Source organism: Sciurus vulgaris (assembly GCF_902686455.1).
Source record: "Sciurus vulgaris genome assembly, chromosome: 1".
NCBI lineage: Eukaryota > Metazoa > Chordata > Mammalia > Rodentia > Sciuridae > Sciurus > Sciurus vulgaris.
The window spans coordinates 23,007,480-23,028,016 of NC_136461.1; the positions used below are offsets into that span (position 1 = coordinate 23,007,480).

General features: G+C 44.8%; 1 long non-coding RNA gene across 1 annotated transcript; it reads right to left on the minus strand.

The window, feature by feature from the left end:
- Nucleotides 1-7,342: 7,342 nt before the first annotated feature.
- On the minus strand, nt 7,343-16,083 carry LOC306637607. The gene is made up of 5 exons (XR_013757234.1): nt 15,945-16,083; nt 9,964-10,066; nt 9,660-9,751; nt 8,417-8,540; nt 7,343-7,568 (listed from the first exon to the last, which is right to left on the minus strand). It is a non-coding gene; the product is annotated as an uncharacterized lncRNA (long non-coding RNA).
- Nucleotides 16,084-20,537: the final 4,454 nt, after the last annotated feature.

The following is a 20,537-nucleotide window of genomic DNA, read 5'->3' on the forward strand; positions in this document are numbered from 1 at the left end:
ACACCCGGCCCGGCCCGGCGGCGGCGGCGGCGCGTGTCCACGAGTCCGTCTTGCTGCTGCTGCTGCGGCCGCCGATGCGTCTCCTGCTGCCGCCGCTGCCGCCGCTGCCCTGTGGCGTCGCCTCGCGCCGTGCCCGACCGCCGCTGCCGCTTCAGCCGCTCCCGGACAGACGACGGTTACAGCCCGGCCGATCGCGCCGCCGCCACCACCGCTGCGCGCGCAGCCGGAACCAGCTCCTGCCGCCGCCCCTCAGGGGGCGCTGCGGGGCGCGGCGCGCGCGGCCGCTGGCCCGCCCTCCGAGCTACTGACTGGCTGGCGTCTGGCTCGCAGGGCGGTTGGGCCCGCCCACCTACCCCGCGGGGTGCTGACCCACTGCCCTCAGCGCCTCCCCCGCTCCTCCTCCTCGTGGTTCGTTCCGCTCCGCACTCCTGGCGACGGAAGGCGCGTCCATGTGACCGGGAAGGGGGGGCCGAACGTGACCCGAGAGTCGCCCGCCCAGCCTGCGGCCCGCCCATCCGCACCTGGGCTGGGTCAAGGGCCCAGGACTGCCGGGTGTCCCGCAAGGTCGTAGGCTGATTTCCACTCGCGGGCGTTCAGCCTGGAGCCAGATGTTGTTGGGACGGGGCGGCAACCGAGTCCTGTACTCGGGGATTTCCAACTCAGAAGTGGGAACCGGGGCAGCTGAGTTCTTGACTGCCCTTCCTGGAGGCCTCAAATGGCGTGCGCGTCTTCTCGAAGGATAGTCTGCGCCGCTCCCCGCCCCCACCTTCTCCAGCAAGACCCTTGCACAGACAGAAGAACTCTTCCTGAACAAAATTCAGACTCCAGGATGAAGGAACTTGGCCAAGTGATTTCCTAAGTGTTCTCATGGAAATAATGATCAGCCAGCTCACTGGGCTCTTCACGTATTAATAACGTAATGTATAAAAAAGTACCCGATGAAGAAAAGACCCGGAATTTCAAGGTTTCCGACCTAACTAATGCCCCCATTTAATGACGTGGATTACTCTAGAGATTCTCCAGTGGAAAGTTTTCAACCTCTTGCATTTGGAAGCTGGCCAGAAATTCTTTGCCAGATCATGCGTCCTGAGTTTTGGTGTGGAAAATGTGGTCACCAATGAGTTGAGAGACTGGTTTGGGCCATCTTGGCAGCCAGGAAAGGCCCAGGAGGCTGGCTTGGGAGGAAGAGGGGAGACTCCCCTAAGGTAGTTGTGGGGGGGAAAGTTCTATCCACCCTGGAAATCTCAATTGCCCAGAACTAGCACCTTTCCAGAAGGAAGTGAAGTTGTCCCTTGGGCTGTCTTCTCTCCCACCTTACTAACACACACTTGTTCATCCTGCCCTATGGGGAAAAGCAGTGGTCAGTCATCATTAGTTCTTCTCCACGAGGTGGACCTATGGCATTGCTCCTAACCAGAAGGCTTCCATTAACGCTTAGGACTAAAAGGAAAGGCCTTATGACTCAGTGGCATCAGAACTTGGAATGTTTACCACCAGCAGGTGGCCCAGGAGGGGGTATTCTAGGGCAAGGCTGGCCGGTAGGGCTGTGTGGGAGTTGAAAGTCCTTGAGGAGCGAGATGGACTACCAATCAGAAGCAAGGCTCTGTGGTGAAGGAGCAGAGGCTCAGCTAGTGCATGCATTCTACCTGCCTCCAGCAGGCAGCCTTTTCCACTTCCTGGAATAAGACTGGAAATGGAGAACTACCTTCTCTCCAAAACTTTTGCTGTATCTCCTGGTTAGTGATTCTTAGTCTCAAAACACCTTATGCAATCCCCCACCATAGCATTTATAATATTCTATTGTAAATGCCTATCTTCATGATTCTTCCCTGCTTAGACTCATCTACTTAGGGCAGTCTACTAGATAGTTGAACAAATGAATGAATCTTCCCTCCATCTGGCTCTTAGCCTGGCCCTAAAATATCAGTAAATGCTATAACAGAACGATAACAATAATGGCTATGATAATGGCCATTTATTAAGCATTCACTCTATTCCAAGCCCTGAGCAAGGTGTTTTTAAGTATATTACCAAGTTTATGCTTCAAAATAACCCTATGAGGAAGGTATTATTATACCATTTTAAAAGGGAATGGAGACTCAGAGACGAAATAACAGAAGCAGGATTCGGCCCAGGTTTGTCCGCTTCTGGAGCCCAAATAATCATGGTGTTAATTCATGACTTATGTCAATAATCAGAGTAAGCTGGAAACTTTTTGAGATGTTGGAAAGACACCTCTAAGAATGAAAGGCCTGACACCACGGTGATACTACGACCTTCCCTTATCCCCAGTCGGGCTGAGAAGATGCCGTAGCCTCTGACAGATGGTTTCCCAAAGAAGGCTGTAACAAGGCTTTACTTCCTCCACACCTCAAACAGTTCAGGGACTGAGCTGCGGACACCTTATTAAATCATGCACCACCCTTGGCAATGAGTTTCATACATAAGTGCCCTGAGTTTATCAGGGCTTTTGCTGAAGCATTCCAAGTGCCATTTGCTTATTAATCCTCCCAGTGCCCCTGTGAGGTGAAACTGGCAGCACTCTTGGCTGATTATATTATAGAGTGTTAGCTCCTTGAGAGCAGGAGCTGTGTGGGCCTGCCACACACATGGGGTTGGAGAAAGAAGTAATGGTGATATGGCAAAGAAAACCAGGCCCTGAAGTTGGGACACAAGCCAAGTGCCTAGTTCCCCTTGGGCCTCCATGCTGTTTTATCTGACATCCTTGCATTGCCATGTAGTTGCTGTGTAATCTTAGAATGTTAATTCATCTCTCTGAGTCTCAATTTCCCCATCTATAAAATGGAAATGTTAACGCTACTTACCTCGTACGATTTTTTTTGAGCACTGAAGGATTTTTTTTTGAGTACAGATTCATGCAGCACTGTGCTGGACACATGTTAAGTGTTAATAAATATTAGCTAAATATTAAAATTACTAGAATGGTACTTGGCACTGTAGAGAGTGAATACATGGAATGAGCTTTGATATCACTGACTCGGTTGAGTTCATTTTAAAATTACAGGTTCTAGCCTGCTCACAGTGGCCTGTGCCTGCAGTCCCAGCTATTCAAGAGGTTGAGGTAGGAGGATCACTTGAGCCCAGGAGTTCAAGGCCAGCCTGAGAAACATAGCAAGACCTCATCTCTATAAATAAATAAATACATAAGTAAATAAAGCTATAGACTCTACTTACTATTAGTTTTGTGACTTGCACAGATGTCTTCATGAATAAAACTCTGTCCCCCTCTATGATATGGGATGATAGCTCTGACATGATGAGCTTGAAAGTTATTTGTAAACTGACAAGCACTGTGAAGACTATTAGAGATTGCTGGGCGTGATGGTACATGCCTATAATCGCAATACTCCAGAGGCTGAAGCAGGACAATTGCAAGTTCAAGCCAGCCTCACAAATTAGTGAGACCCTGTCCCAAAAAATAGGGGCTGGAGATGTGGCTCAGTGGTAGAGCATTTGCCAGGCACACATGAGGCCCTGAGTTTGATCCCCAGCACTGCAAAATAGATCAATAATTTTTAAAAGGGGAGCTGGGAATGTGGCTCAATGATAGAAGCAATCCCCAATACTGGGGGGTGGGGGGGCGTGGGGGGGGTCGGGGGGGGATGAAAAGAAATATGGGTGTGGTCCAGGCATGGTGGTACAGCCCTGTAATCCCAGCAACTCTGGAGGCTGAGCCAGAGGATCAAAAGTTGGAGGCCAGCCTCATCTCAAGTTTGAGACCAGCTTTAACAATTTAGGGAAACCAACATGGGGAGGTAGTTCAGTGGTAATGTGTTTCTGGGTTCTATTCCCAAGACCACCCCCCTCAAAAAAAAGTATATTTAGAGTAGTTGGCACAGTGGGAGGTGGTCCATAAAAGTTACTTCCCTACCCCCTAACAAACAAGTCTTGCCTTTCAATGACCTAAGTAAAGGAAATGACAGGGTGTGGTGGGAAATGTGTGCAACCAACAGAGCTGGGGTTATTTCTGGCTCTGCCACTTGGTGACCTTGGGAAACTTACCTATCCCCTCTGGGCTTTCTGATTCCTTGCCTCTAATACTAAATAAAGTTTTTAGGAAGAGAAGAGCAATTGACTCTGCTTCATAGTATGGAACTGCCCAATAAGCCAGAGCTACTAAGGAATACACATACACTTAGGAAGTACTCTTGTGAAATGGACTCAGTTGGGCCCAGTGGGTCGTGCGGGTCTGAGGCAGGAGTTTAGCAAATCTGAGGCCAGCCTCAGCAACTTGGCAAAATCTCGTCTCAAAAAATTTTGCACTGGGGTTAAACAGGGGAGCTTTACCACTGAGCTAAGTCCCCAGCCCTTTATATTTTTTATTTTGAAGACAGGGTGTCATCGCTAACTTGTTTAAGGCCTCATTACATTGGTGAGGCTGACATTGAATTGTAATCCTTCTGCCTCAGCCTCTCAAACAGCTGTGATTACAGGCATGCACCACGGTGCCCAGCTTCAAGGTTAAATTTTGACAGGCTGGAGCTCAGTGGTGAAGGGCCCTGGGTTCAATCCCCAGTACTACCAAAAACAAAAACAAAACACCAAAAAGCAAACAAACAAAAAGCCTCAGTTGGAAGCAACAACTAAAACCAAATGGGGTCATACACTGCAAAATAAACGATCCAGGCTCTACAAAGTTCAGCTGAGCATGGGAGGCTCCCGCCTACCACTACTTAGCTCATCTGGCCCCTGCCAATGCATCGGTCAGGAGGCCATGAGAGGGCCCAACCCTCCCAAGAGTGATAACCGAGGCGGAGGGGCGCGGGGAGAAGGAATGTACTGATTCACCGCCCCACCCATCCCCTGCCTCTAATTGCTCTTCCGGAATTTTACAGTCCTCTTCTACAGGGACCAGGGCAGAGGGGGCAGGGCGCCGGGTCCAGCCGCTGCAGAGCCCTCCTCACCCACTACTCCCCGCCCTGCCCATCAGCCTGCGCAGGAAGCCTCTGGGAGCCGGACGCAGACCGCGGGCAGCGTGCTCTCAGCTGCCTCCCAGACCCCCGAGACTGCCCTGCGCGCCGCGGTTTCCGGGAGCCCAGCCTGGAGGTGAAGGAGCTGTGAATTCCGGGAGACGCGAAGGCTCGGGGCGGGCGGGGGTCTCCGGGCCAGCGGAGCGTGCCCTCCCCCGGTGCCAGCTGGAACTGGAAAGCTTCGGCTGAAGCAGGGCGTGGGCCTGAGAGGACTAGAAGGCTGTGGCCAACTTCTAGATCCTTCCCAGGGGCCATGGGCAAGCCATCAGGATCCCCATCTCCACCACCATCAGGTGAAACTGGATTGCGGCCAAAGGAAAAAAAAAAAAAAACTTCAGGAACTGGCAAGGACTGGAAGAGGGAAAAGTTGAGAAACGCGGCTCAGCCTCCTTCTGTCTTACAGATGGGGCAACTGAGGCCGGAGGGGGCGGGGATCTGCCCAAGGCAGTATCAAGAATGGACAGTCAGCTGGGGAGATAGCTCAGTCGGTAAAGTGCTTGCCTTGCAAGCATGATCCCCAGTACCAAAAAAAAAAAAAAAATTGGAAATCAAGAATCAACAGTCAATCCAGACCGGCTCTGAACCTTTGGTACTGTTCTGCTTCTTTGGTTTGGTTCACAGCATTTCCTGATACCTTGCGACTGACTTAGTTTCCCCATTTGGCGGCAGGAAAATATCAAAGAATTTATTGATAACTGAAGCTGGACCTGTTGGAAGTGAGGCAGCAAATTCCCTTACAACAAGGGATTAGGAAGTACTGATGCTTACAGTTAACATTTATTAAGCACTTACTATGAACCAGGTACTGTTCTGATCACTTTATATTAACTAATTTTCACAATTCCAGAAGGTAATATTATCCCTGTTTTACATTATTATCCCTATTCTTATTCTGTTATCCCTATTCTGTAGGGAAACAGTAACAGCAAATCCGTATGACCAAGGTCACCAAGCTAGTATATGATAAAGCCAGGAGGATTTAAAGTCAACAGATATTTTTCCAGGAGAATTCAGACCCAAAGAGTTTTTCCAAGACCGCATACCCTCAACCACTGTGTGTTGGCATCTAATGAGAATGTGGTTACCAACTGCTTGGGTTCTAGATGTTGGTTTAAGAGTGTAAACTTCATTATAGCAACTTCTTTCTGAGTGACTTATTATCTGGGCCTTTATAAATGTTTAATATATGCTCTCTGACCAGATAATGTTTCTACACACTGAGACCTCAAAGCACCAGGTTAAGTGGGACAATCAAGGTCACATTGTGAATTTGAGAAGACTCCTTCCCCCATGGTGCAGAGCTTTCTTAATTCTGTCAGGTGCTATGGTCAGAAGCTTGACTTTCTTCCCAACAATGGCTCCCCATTCATTTAGTGGTAACTTCCAGGACCCATCACCAACCACATCAATGATCCTAATTTGACTACTGCTATATTTTCAAGAATGCTGAAAAGATTGCCCTGCCTTCCCCCAATCACATTCCCTATTCTGTCCTCAAGTTTATGTGTGTAGAAAATGCACAATTGGAGTTTTTCCTTCCTGGTTTAAGGCTAAACTGGCAGTTCATCTTTTATTAAAATGCAAACATCACAAGAGAGAAAAATAAACTGGGCTCCATTAGCCATTTTTGGGTATTGAGAATAATATTACCAGATTCTCCTCCCTAAAAACAAATTTCTGCAGGATAAAGATCAGTACTGCCGACTCACCTGAATTCATATCTGAAAGAACCTCAGGAGTCAACCAGGTAAGACCTCCTTTTAAAGGCCCAGGTAAAGAAGAAGTGTTTTCTATCTCACTGTGAGATACAAAGGGCCTGGGAAGGGCCCCAGTGTGGGGAGGGAAACAGAAGGATGGGCAAAGAGACAAGAGATTAGGTTAACCTCAGTGTCATAAGACTTCTATTCATGTTTTTAAAAAATCTTCCCCACCCTGCCACTGAAAAATGATATATGCATCTTATGGTGTGTAAATTATACTCTAATAAAGCTATTTTTTAAGTATAATTATGTTTTTTATTTTTATTTATTTAATTTATTTATTTATTGGTACCAGTAATGGAACCCAGCGACGCTTAACCACTGACATCCCCAGCCCTTTTTATTTATTTATTTTGAGACAGGGTCTTGCTAAGTTGCTCAGGGCCTTGCTAAGTTGATGAGGCTGACTTTGAACTTTCGATCCTCCTGCCTCAGCCTCCCAAAACACCGGGATTATAGGCAGGCACCATCGTACCTACATGATTTTTTAATTAGAAATGAATAGTTAATAAAGTAAGAGTCCTTGCAAATCTACACAGAGAAAGAACCACTATTAATGATTTGGATTATATTTCCTCTCCAGATTTTTTTTTCTGTTTATTCATATTTTTTTCTGTATATTGGGGGTGGGGTGTGTTTTAGTCAGCTTTTTTGCGGCTGCAACTAAAAGACCCTATCAGTACAACTGTAGAGGAGGAAAAGTTTATTTGAAGGCTCACGGTTTCAGAGGTCTTAGTCCATAGAAGGCTGGCTCCATTCCTCAGGGCTGGAAGTGAGGCAGAACATCATGGCTGAAGAGTGTGGCAGAGGGAAGCAACTTACCTGGTGATCAGGAAGCAGAGAGAGAGACTCCACTCATCAGATACAAACATACTCCAAAGCCACGCCCCTTATTCCCATGCCCTCCAGCCACACCCTACCACTTCGGTTACCACTCAGTTAATCCCATCAGGGGATTAGTTCACTGATTGGGTTAAGACTCTCACAACCCAATCATCTCTCCTTTGAACCTTCCTGCATTTTCTCACATGTAAGTTTTGGGGGGACACCACATCTAAACCATAACAGTGTGTTTAACAGAAGTAGGGTTGTTTTCCTTAACGATATTTCTTGGGCAGCTTTTCATATCAGTATATTTAGATCTATTAAAGGCTGCCTACATGATCTGGCTGAACTATAATTTACTTAACAAATTCCCTATTGATAAATATTTGGGTTATTTCCAATTTTTTGCTATTAGAAGCAGTAATGCAGTAGACATTTTTGCACATACATCTTAGAGCACTTTGAAGGGCATTCTATAGGATAAATTCCCAGAGAACCTTCCTTTTAAAACATGCCTCCTGCTGGCGATATAGCCCATCACACTGAGTGCCTGCCTCGCATGCTTGAGGCCCAGGTTCAAGTCCCCAGCACAGTATGATTGTGGAAATATCAAACTAAAACATGCCTCATCTTATTCCAAATGCCCTGACATAAAATCCTGTTCCAGATCAAAATCACATAAAATGCTTAGCATACAGTACACATGAAACAAATGCTTGTTATTTTCATGGTCATGATATCATTAGTCCAGTACATGAATATTCATTCCTTTGGTAAACAATCATTGATGAACTGCTGCATGTGATGGGTCCCAGTATTCAATAGTAAACAGCCATAGACCTTGCCCTCAAGAAGCTGATGTTGATGATGTGTCAGCTGGGAATTACAACGCCCTGAGATGAATACACAAAAGTGGTAACTGCAGAAGAGATGAGGAAAGACAGCTGAGGGACACCCTAACTGCCTGAAGAAGGGTAGACAAGGGAAGGGCTAAGAGTTGTAAGTAACAGTGAAGCTGTAGCTCAGAGATAGAGTGCTTGCCTAGCATGTGCAAGACCCTAGGTTCCATCCCTGGTACCCCCCCCCCCACATACACACACGAGTAAATAACAGCTTGAATCAATCAAAGAGGAAAAGTAATTAGCACCCTAGCTACCAGAAGTATCCAAGCAGAGACCAAGACACCATCCCCAAGAAATAATGGTAAGAACAGTAAAATAGACCAGTATTTCCCAAATGTCCACCCTCAGACTGATACTAGTGCACGGAAAAAGTACGCTAAGGATATGATTAAGAGGTGAATTTTTATGCGCTAAATTTATGTGGTTTAAGGAACAGTATTGTATTGTGAAAGCATATACCCTTCCTACCTTTTGATATTAAAATGTGAAACAATCTGGGTGTGGTGGCCCACACCTCTAATACCAGGGACTTGGGAGACTGAGGCAGGAGGATTGCAAGTTGGAGGCCAACCTTAGATACTTAGTGAAGCCCTAAACAACTTAGGGAGATACTGCCTCAAAATAAAAAATAAAAAGGGCTAGGGATGTAGCTCAGTGGTTAAGCACCCCTGGGTTCAATCTTCAATGCTAAAATAAATAAATAAAATGTGAAACAAAATAGTTGCAGTTCTTTAATGTTCTTGTTTCTCCAGACCAAGAGCTAGCAACTGTATCTCTGTCTCCCTTCTTATTTTTTAAACTTTTAACTATTGATAATATCTAAAAGTCAGAGGGCCTCTGAACCAGATGACTTCTAAGATTCTTTCCATCCCTGTGATTATAGGATTCTCTGCTCCACAGTGATTAAGGCCTGAAGCTAAATTGAGTTTAGAATCTGTGAGCCAAATCCTTTTCAACAGACCCAGGGTAAAAATAAATATAGAAGTGCATGAGTAAGTAAAAGAAAGACAAGAATTTGGTACTTTCTAAAATCTTCTCTATTTTTTTGGCTCCCAAACTATGAAAGACCTTCCTTACAGACTTGCTTCCCTGCTCTGAGAAAATGCAGCACCAACGAGAGACCACAGACTAACAGATAGAAGTGATATGGGAAAAATCAATTTAGTGCAGTTTTCACAAACCTTTAAAATGGAGCGATTTAAGTGATGATGGGGTTTCATGACCAGCAGCAGCAGAGCCTCTGAAGGGAAGACTGGTGTTTTCTGGCACTTTTCTAAGTGGCTGGAAAGGGAAGAAACATGATTTTTTCCTCTACCTCCACTTATAAGAAAATGGAGGCAATGGAAAGCAAAAGTGTCCCATAATGTCCCATTAAGAAGAACAAATGAAATGCTGCTGCCCTGCAGCCAGAAAACATAAACCCTCAGACAGGCCCCGGGCAGGCCTTCCTGTGATGCTGCACAAGCTAAGTTCTCACCAACACACCTGGTACTGCTGTTGCCATAGCAACTCCTCACCTTTCACATTTCTTAACTTGGGGGCTGAGACTGGTACAGGGCGGTTTCATTTTCATATTTCTCCTCAGCTTCTGGACAAGGAAAGGGGAAGGGAGGGAAAGATTCTAAACCATCTGACCTGCTGCCTTGACTCCTTGCTCTTCAGCTTGTGTACCTAAGCCTCACCAGGCAAGGGGGGCCTATGGCAGAGGGAGGGAGTAGAAATGACTCTTGGAGCCAACAGATCTAGGATCAAATCGCAGCTCCTCAAGGGATTCACTTTTCTGCCCCCCAATTCAAACAACCTGTCCTCTGGGCTAGGCCCTACCAGATACACAGAGCTAACAGAATGGCCAGAGGGGCCCACAGAGAACTGGCAGTCCAGGGGCAAAGCTGAGTAGGCAGATGATCAAAGCCAGTGTGATCAGCACCTAAGCAGGTGCTGGGTCTATCACCTTCTGGGGAGGGGAGCCACCCAAACTGTGTTGAGAGGGACTTTCAGAGGACTCCTATACTCAGGAGTACTCTTGGGCCCACCAGAGTTCAGCATGAGGACATCAATAAAATTAAGGGTGAGAAGTGCTGAGACTTCTACTCAGGAAAGTGAATTAACTTGCTTGAGACCACAGTTTGCCCATCTGTAAGCCAAAGCAATAATAACAATTTACTTTCTTGAGAAAAATCACATAATTAACACATAGAATGAAGCAAAGAACAGACAGACGTGGTTCCAAACCCAGACTCTCCAATGCCCAGCTGAGTAACCTGGTATAATTCTGAACTTTAAACCCTCTCTTTTCTTCACTCATAAAAGAATAATTGTAATCTTGCTAACTTGTAAGGGTGTTGCTCGAATTCAATAGGATAATGCATGTAAACCACATAGGGTCATCGTACAATAGAATGGCAGCTGCTGCCAGGCACAGTGGAGCATGCCTATAAATCTAGCGACTCTGGAGGCTGAGCCAGGAGAATCACAAGTTCGAGACCAGCCTCAGCAACTTAGTGATACCGTAAGCAACTTAGTAAGACTCTCTCAAAATAAAAAGTGCTGGGGATATGGCTTAGAGGTAAAGTGCCCCTAGGTTAAATCCCCAGTACCAAAAAAAAAGAAAATGGAAGCAACTTTTGATCATAGATCAAGTATCCTGTGGGTCAGATATCATTACTGTTATTATTGTTTCACGTGTAAAGAGCCAGACACCTGGCTGATACGCCAAAATGATGCTCAATGCTTTTGGACCCTTTCCTCAGGCCACCCCATCTTTGTATTTTTTTCTAGTTTTCAGATGTGTGGACAAGTTCCCTTCCATATCAAGGAGGGTATAGCTGGAGTCTATGTCCCCTTCCCAGCGTAGCCTTTGCCCCCCAGCTTTAGCCTCTCTCCTAGGCCAAATGAAGGGGAGAGGGGAGAGGGTAGGGCCTGGCCCCATTGGGCTCCTCTGGAGACTGAGGTGGGGGAAAAGGCATGGAGTGCGTCAATTCTGATGCAATTGCAGGCTCATTATTTGGCCCATTTCCTCCTCTTTGGGTGTTTACTGGAGAATGAATTTCACAGGAACCTTTGGAAGTGTGTATTGACAACAGGGGACAGGCAGCATGCAAAATTCTTCCTGCTTCAGGGACAGTTTAGGAAGAAAGTGATACTGTGCCCACTGGACCTCACAAACACCCACAAACACCGGAAAGAGATACCAGGTGTCAAGTCCAGAGGGAGAGACAGGAAGGCAGGCCAGAGGAGGGAGACATGGCTGAGGACAAACTTCTGCCAGGCTTCCAGACCCAGCTCTAGGGCGGCTGATGAATAGGCCCTTTGTCTAAGCTGAAGGGTGGGGGCTGCAGAAAGGGGTCTCAGGTAACGGGCGCCTCAGAACAAGCTCAGAAGATCTCATCCTTTCCTTCACAGCAGAAATCCTACCTGAAGAGAAGCTTCTTAGAAGGTCCTTGTTTTCCAGTCATTTGCCCAGGACCCTCATTTGAGAGGCCCCTCCTCAGTTCCACAGACCTTGCTGGGTGACCTGGAGACATCACCAGAAGTGCAGAGTCCATTACGGTTAAAGGCATGGGCTTTTGGCCTCCAATTCCCAGCAATTCCAGTGCCTGGCTGGATGCTCCAGGCAAGTCATTTCACCTGACTCTCAACTTCCTCCCAGCAAAGGAGGATAATCAGTCACCTCACAGATAAGCCTGGAGGCCCACAGAACATTGCTCAGCAAAGGTAAGAGCTCTCAACAACTGTTAGATGTTATTTTATTAAGAATAAAAACTTGGAGAGCCTTTTCTCTGAAGCTGGGGTCTAACTGTCCTGCTTCTGCCACTATCTAATGACTGTCCCCAGTTATCAGAAAAGAATTGGGCTTCCCCTCCCCCCAAGCTGTGAAACTGAGTGGCAAAGCTTGCTCAAGCTCCTGAGTCATTCAGCAAAACCGGCCCAAGATAATCAGTGGATCAAGGAAACTAGATGCAGAGTGGGAAAACCCCAGCCACAAAGCCGAGGCCTCCTCTGAGGGCAGCTCCCTCTTCGGGCCTCTCTGACGAGCTTTCTCTTGGCCTCCACAAACAAGACGGCACCTGGCAGCTAAGTCCTTCTCAGGCCCTCCCATCCCCAGATGAGGGCATTGGTTACACCTAGGTCCCTACCCAGCAGCCAGGCCTTCCCCTGGAGTCTTGTTGGACACAAACTCTGCCTTTGGACTAACTCTCTCCTTCCCTCCACACCCCAGTGCTCGAGAGTGGCCACCTGGTCTCCCATCCTCACTACCCACTCGTTTCCCAGCCCGGGTTTCCTGGTTTCTGCGAAACCACTCCATGACACTCTCATCACATTCATTGATGAACTCTTCATTGCCAAATCCAAAAAGTCGTCTCCAGGCCTTACTTCCTCTAAATGTGTGGTGCTGCTGATCACTCTTCTCTTTAAATGAACAGACCTCTTGGGCCTCTGTGAGGCTACCACCCCTGATTCTCCTCCTGCAACCAGCATTTCTGGCCGCTCCCTGTGCTTTTGGCGGTGCTCCTCATGGTTCTGCTGGTTAGCCCCCTGCCCTTCCACCCCTCAGGCCTGCTCCCACACCTGTGCCCCTGTCTTTTTGCCTTCTCTCTCTTGGCCAGTGTCTAAGTGCATGTCTCAAATCCACATCTTCCCCCAAAGGACATCTGCTACCAAGCAGCCCTACCAGCATGACCCCAGGCACAGCACAGCAAGCTCAACAAAACAGAAAAGGAACTCTTTTTTTTTTTGAAAGGGAACTCTTTATCTTCCCACAACCCTTCTCTTGGTGTTCTCATTTTGATGAAGGACACCACCTTTTACCCTGTTACCTAAGTCAGAGGGGCTTGCCTCATCCCAGCCCACAACACCAACACACCTTTTTTTTTTTTTTTTGACTCTGGGAATTGAACTCAGGGGTGCTTAGCCCTGAGTTAAATTCACAGCCCTTTTTATATTTTATTTTAAGACAGGGTCTCGCTAAGTTGCTGAGGCTGACTTTGACTTGAGATCTTCCTGCCTCAGCCTCCCAAGTCACTGAGAGCCAGCTTCATGTTCTTTACATCTTATAGATTAATCTCCCTTCTCTCTCTGTCCACTATGTCTGTTTCAGTAGAGGCCTTTATTGCACGTCTTGTGTAGTAAGCGGGCACTGGGCCTTAACTTCCTCTCGTTTGTACTAGGCTCCTCTTGGAGGGTCTGCCTAACTTGTTCTTTTTCTGAGAACCCATCATTGCCCACAGGCCTTGCTGAAGAGGTGCCCTGGGTACCATGTTGACCTCACTGAGGCAGCTGCCCTGCTATGGCCACACTACTTGGAACCAGAGATCCACATTTGACCCAATCTGGACTGAATTTTGTCTCCAGGGACTCTGAAACCAGGACAAAGTGACTCCAGTTCAAATGCCCCCAAGGATCACAACAGTAATGAAAAGGAGTAAAACACCCAACGAAGGACAATGGGAACGGCAGCAATCAAGGCAATGGAGAGTGTGTGCCTGGGCTCCAGGTAGCAGCTGCTACTCTGTTCTAGCAGATGGTTGCCATGGGAATACAAGCCCAGAGTTGTCAAATATTCTGATTTTCTAGATTTTTATTTGAAGTTTCCTAATTTTTGAATTTTGGGCACTAATTCATTCTTCTAAATGCTAAGCATATTTTTGCATCACATTTGTCCTACAGGGCTGTCACTTTGCAATTAGTGCCAAGGAGTCAGGTTTAGGCACTGGACCCAAAGCTGAAGACGGCCACTTCCTGCCATATAGATAGAAAAGTAGAAAAAGCAAGCTCTCTTTTTTAATTTTATTTTTAAATTTTTTTGGTACTGGGGATTGAACTCAGGGCACTTAACCCCTGAACTATACCTTCAGTCCCCCCCCACCCCCGCTTTTTTTTTTTTTTTTTTTGAGATAGTCTCACTAAGTTGCCCAGGCTGGCTTCAAACTTGTGATTGGCATGCTCAGCCTCCTGGAAGTCACTGGGATTATAGGCATGAGCCACCAACCACAGTTGGCTCTGATTCACTCTTATATCCCCTGATCACAGAGCTGAAGACATATAGAACCTTCAATAAATGTATATTTAATAAAAGAATGGCTGGGAACAGTGGCAAACATCTGTAATTCTGGTGACTTGGGAGGCTGATACAGGAGGATGGCAAGTTTGAGGCTATCCTGGGGAACTTAGTGAGACCCTGTCTCAAAATTTAAAAAACCACTGGGGTTGTGGCTCAGTGGTAGAGCACTTGCCTAGTATGTGTGAGGTGCTGGGTTCGATCCTCAGCACTACGTACAAGTAAATAAATAAAAGTATTGTGTCCATCTACAACTATTAAATAAATAAATTTTAAAAACCAAAAGCACTAGGGATGTAGCTCAGTGGTAAAGTGCCCTTGGGTTCAATCCCCAGTACTGCAAATAATAATAATAATAAACACAAAGTAAGAGAATGAAAGGATTTCCATTACTCTCCTCCAGCATTTTTTAACATAGCCTAGGATGTTATTGATACAAATCTCAATCCTCTGTTTCTAAAAATAGGTTCCAGAATCTCTTTTTTTTTTTTTTTTTTTTTCCTCTTTTGAGATGCTGGAGATCAAACCCAGGGCCTCATGCATGCTAGGCATGTGCTTTACCACTGAGCTGCACCCTAGCCTTGAAATCTTTGTTAATAACATCCCATTTTTCTTTGGGGGAACAGTCCCACCTCAGCTCTGGAATGGTCATGTAACCCAGGTCTAGCCAATCAGAGATAGCTGTCTCCTGGTCACAGGGACTGGTTCAGAATAGGCTATGGCTCAAAGACAATCAGAACTGAAACTATTGGAAAGGGGAAATTTGCTTCCCCCTGAGAAAACTAAGTCATGAGATAGAGCTGCTCCTGGCCATATTATCACCATGAGGAACAAGCTTCCCTGGGAATGAAGTACACACAGAAGAAGGTCAAACTGAGAGATGAAAAGAGAGGGATGGTTCCTGGCAATGTTTTTAAGCAAGTGGATCCAGCTGTGCCTGAAACCAAGCCCTTGACTTTTCTGTTAGAGATAAAAAAGTTCCCTTTTTATTTTAAGTAAACTTGAGTTGGGTTTCCATCACTTACGTCCAAAAAAGGGCTGATTAATATTGGGGTTTTATATAGACAGGGAGACAAAGTAGACACATTCATACCCCTTTATAAGAATCTGCCAGCCAGTGATGATTTCCTGTCCTTTAAGAACTGCCCCCTGCTGACAGCCATGTGTGATACTACCTAGTCCTACCCCCAAAGGCCACCACTGTTTGGACCAGAAGTGAACACATGTCACAGGGTAATCAGATCAGATTCTCTCTCCTGGGATTTGGGTTTAGAATAAGAGATCCCAGCTCAGTCTAGGCTGCAGGCCTAAACTGAGCGGATGTAAAATTGGAAGCTGGGAGAAGGTCAAATTCATGGCAAGACAGAGAACCTGATCTGCTGAAGAAGAATGAGGTAGAAGCACTTACAGAAGCAGAGGCTGGAGGCCATGATTTCCCACAGAAAGAGAAACAGAGAGAGCGGTGCTTCCTCATTCCTCATGAGACTAATTACTTTTCCTCTTGAGCTCCTTGAGACTTCTCTGTGTTCTTGCAATTCCCTCCCCCATGATTATTCCTCCTTTAAAAAAAAAAAAAAAAACTTAAAATAGCTCTAGTGTTGTTTTAGTTTTTGTTTTTACTTGTAACTGAAGGGATTTTTTTGTTCTGTTTTGTTTTTTTGTGGTGCTGGGGATCAGGGTCTCTTGCATGATAGAGAAGTGCGCTACCACTGAGCCACACCCCCAACCCTTTTAGTTATTTTTATTTTATTTTGAGACAGGGTTTGGCTAGTTGCTGAGACTGGCCTTGAACTTGGGATCCTCCTGCCTCATCCTCCTGAGTGGCTGGGATTATAGCTATGTACCACCTCACCTAGTTATTCAAAGGTTTTCAGGTGGCTATCCTAGAAATAAGTCTACAGCTAATCTGTCCTGTTCCCCTAAACTGACAATGACCCTGGATCCCTGAATCAAGATACCCAGACATCGAACTACTTTCTGTATAACCTTGGCCAAAACACCTGGATTCACAGGACTGGCTTCCTCCTCTGCAAAATGAGAATAATCACGCCTATATTACTGGGTTATTAGGAAGACTGTATGAGAAAAGGTGGAAATAAGAGCCTGGCACAGTGCTGGGCACAGGGAAGTCATGTTACCATGTGTGTGAATGCAGAGAAAGGGCAGGGTCAAAGCCTAGAGCCAGTCTACTGGTAGGTCCCAGCCAGGACCTGAACAAGAAGCATAAAGGAACAGCCCTTCTCTCCATCAGTACCTTTTCATCTCACTTGTACCAAATTTTTCAAAAAATACTGAGGAGCAAGGAATATCTTCATTTTTTAAAAAAGTGTTCATTCTGGAAATCTATTCTAATGATATAATCAGACAAGAGAAACTACTAGACAAAAGGATGCTCACTGCAATAGTGTTTATATTATTTAAAAACACTGTAAATGACTTAAATGTCCAGCACTGTTTGGCTTATTAGATGATGGTGTATACAAACAATGAGATGTTATAAAGGTGAAGAGAAAAGGAACAGTATTTAAAGAAAAACAAACGTGAAGGAGAATGCAAAATGTTATGGGGTATAATGCAAAATTCATCTGAACTTTTAAGGTAAAAGCCCAAATTTCAGAGAAGTTTCTCTTGTTCTGTTACATTCCAGTTCCACACACTGTCTCCCACACTACCTGCCTGGCAAAGCATTCATCTTCTCTGCCTTTGGGGTTACTAGGGAAGAAAAATTTATGAAGCATTTACGTAAGTACAAGTCCTGAGGCCTCTAACATTAAAGATATTGACAAGGATAGATAACCACATTTTCTGGGCTAAAAAAAAGGCAGGTTAAAAAAACATTGCCAAAAAAAGTGAACAGTGGTCATCTCAGGCCATGAGCCTTCAGGTGATCTTTCTTTTCTCTTTTGTACTTTTATTTGTTATTAGAAGTTTTTGTAATGTGCATGTACTATATTTATGGGAAAAATATATAATGAAAGCTATTTTCATGAGAGGTGGTCCACTTTGATTTTTCTTTCTCCTATAGTGTCCTTACATCATGTTCCAACTAGATTTGCTCTAATGCACCCTTCTTCAGGAATATAATTTATCTGGCTGCCCTGTCTTCTGGGAAGCTGCTCCACACAGGAGCTCCTTGTAGAGGGAAGAGCCTTCAACTAGCCTGGCAGAAATGCTAAGCAGCTCACTACTGCTCTCTCGTGGTCAGAACAGGTCAGCGCCGGATCTAGCTAAACAGCTTGCTCAGTGCATCCTGACAGCCAAGGTCATCCCCATAGGCTGACTTCTGGTTAGCCCCGCAGACAGTGTGCTGCACACCAGCATCAGTAGGTGATTGACCCGGCCATTGACCCGGGCTTAGCCAGGCTGAGCCTAATGATTGCAAACCCATCTGGCCAATGCTGTCTATTCCAAGCTAGAGGTTCCCAAAAGATGCCCTTTTCCAGCAGCTAGAGTAGAATGATGGAGAGCTCTCCTGCCCGCTAGAGAGCACTGATGGTCAAGACTGGACCTGGAGATGGCAGAAAGCAGGGTTGCAGGAAGACAACTGCAATCATTCTAATCACAAAAACTCTTGCCCTTATATGCCTCTTTTAACTTTTCAGAGTATTTCCCAAGGCAACTTGACATGTACAAATAAACATACAAGGATGTTTGCTGCAGAATTGTTAGTAACAGCAAAAGGTGAAATACCCTTAATAACCCTCAATAGGAGATTGTTTCACTAAAATAGAAGAGTATACACAACTGCTAATGAAAATGAAGTAGACTCAGATGTGTTGCTGTGGAATAACCTCCAAAACTCATTGTTAAGATAAAACAAAAAGCAAGATGTATAACAGCTACTAAGTGCATTTTTTACATATGGATTTATGTAACTGTAGATATATGTATTTCAATATGCATAGAATTTATTGGAAGGAAATATCAGAAACTAATAATAATGTCTCTGCCAGGCATGGTGGCACGGGGCCTGTGATCCCATACTCAGAAAGCCAAGGCAGGAGGATTGCAAGTTTGAGGCCAGCCTCAACAACTTAGAGAGATCCTCAGCAACTTAGAGAGATCCTCAGCAACTTAGCGAGATCCTCAGCAACTTAGCAAGAACCTGTATCAAAATAAAAAATAAAAAGTACTGGGAATGTAGCTCAGTTGTAAAGTGCCCTGGGTTCAATCCCCAGTACACACGCACACACACACACACACACACAGACCTACCTTCACTATATAGCATCTTGTAGTGTTAAATGTACTTATTTATTTACTTACTTATTTGTTTGCAGTACTGGGGATTGAACCCAGGGCCTTGTGCATACTAGGCAAGCACTCTGAGTTACATCTCTAACCTACTGTCTCATTTTAGTGTATCATTTCTTCAGAGAATTTTGTACCTGAAGAAACAGGAAAGGATTATCACCAAAGTTAGCTTGAACATAAATTTCAGAAAACTGAAAGAAGAACAAAAGGAAAATTAGTCTAAAGACTGTGTGTGAGAAGAAATGAAAGACAGGAGAAGAACTGATGATTATAGTATCCAGATTGGAGAGAAAGAAGCAAAACTATCTCTATTTATAGATGACATGATCTTGAATATAGAAAACCCTAAGGAATTCACAAAAAAGCCTATTTGACCTAATAAGTTAGTTCAGTAAGGTTCAGTATACAATATCAATACCAAAAAAATCAGTTGAATTTCTAAACACTGAAAATGAACCATCTGAAAATGAAATTGAGAAAATGCTTTTATGACAATAACATCAAGATGAAAAATATAGTAAGTGAATTTACCATAGGATTACAAGACTTATACACTGAAAACTACAAAACATTGTTGAAAAAATGAAACAAGACCTAAATAAATGAGAAGACATCCCATGTTCATGAATAGGAATGAACAGATGGCATTCTGGGGAGTAAGATGGCAAGACTCCCCAAACTGATCTACATTTTCCACACAATGCCTATACAAATTTTTTTTCTTAAATATTTTTTTAGATGTTGATGGACTTTTATTATTTATATGTGGTGCCGAGAATCAAACCCAGTGCCTCACACATGCTAGGCAAGCACTCTACCACTGAGCCACACCCCCAGCTCCCCTATACAAATTTCAACTAGCTGGGTTTGGGGGTGTAGCTTAGTAGTAAAGTGCCCACTTAGCATGCATAAGGCTCCAGGTTTGATTCCCAGGACTGGGGAAAAATTCAGCTGGATTTTGTTTTGTAGAAATTAACAGGTTGATCTAAAATTCATATGCAAATGCAGAGGACACAGAACAACAGAAATAATCTTGAAAAAATAGTTTTAGGATTCATTTCCCTATTTCAAAACTTATTATATAAAGTAATAAAGGTAGTGTGGTACTGACATAAAAATAAACATATGGATTAATGAAATAGAAATGAGAGTCTAGAAGTAAACCCTTACATTTATGGTCAATTAAATCAATCCATTTATTTATATTGGCAATACTAGGGATTGAACCCAGAAGCACTCTACCACTGAACTGTAACCCCAACCCCTTTTAACTTTTTATTTTGAGACATCATCTCACTAAATTGCCCAGGCTGAACTGGAATTTGCAATTCTATTGCTTCAATCTCCTGAGTTGTTGAGATCACAGTCACACACCACCATGCCTGGTTATACTCAATTAATTTTCAACAAGAATTAAAGATAATTGAATACCCACAAACAAAAGAATGAAATCGGGCCCCTATTCACACCATATACACAATTCAAAAATGTATTTTAGGCCTAAATGTAAGAACTTTCAAACCATAAAACTCTTAGAAGAAAACATAGGGGTAAATCTTCATTGCATTGGATTAGGCAATAGTTTCTCTGATATGACACCCAAAGCAGAAACAACAGAAAAAAATAGATAAATTGGACTTTGTAAACATGTCTCAAAATAAACAACAAAAAGGGTGGGGGGGGATAGTTCAGTGATGGTAAAGCACCTGGGTTCAATCCCCAGTACTGAAGGGGAAAAAGAAAGTCA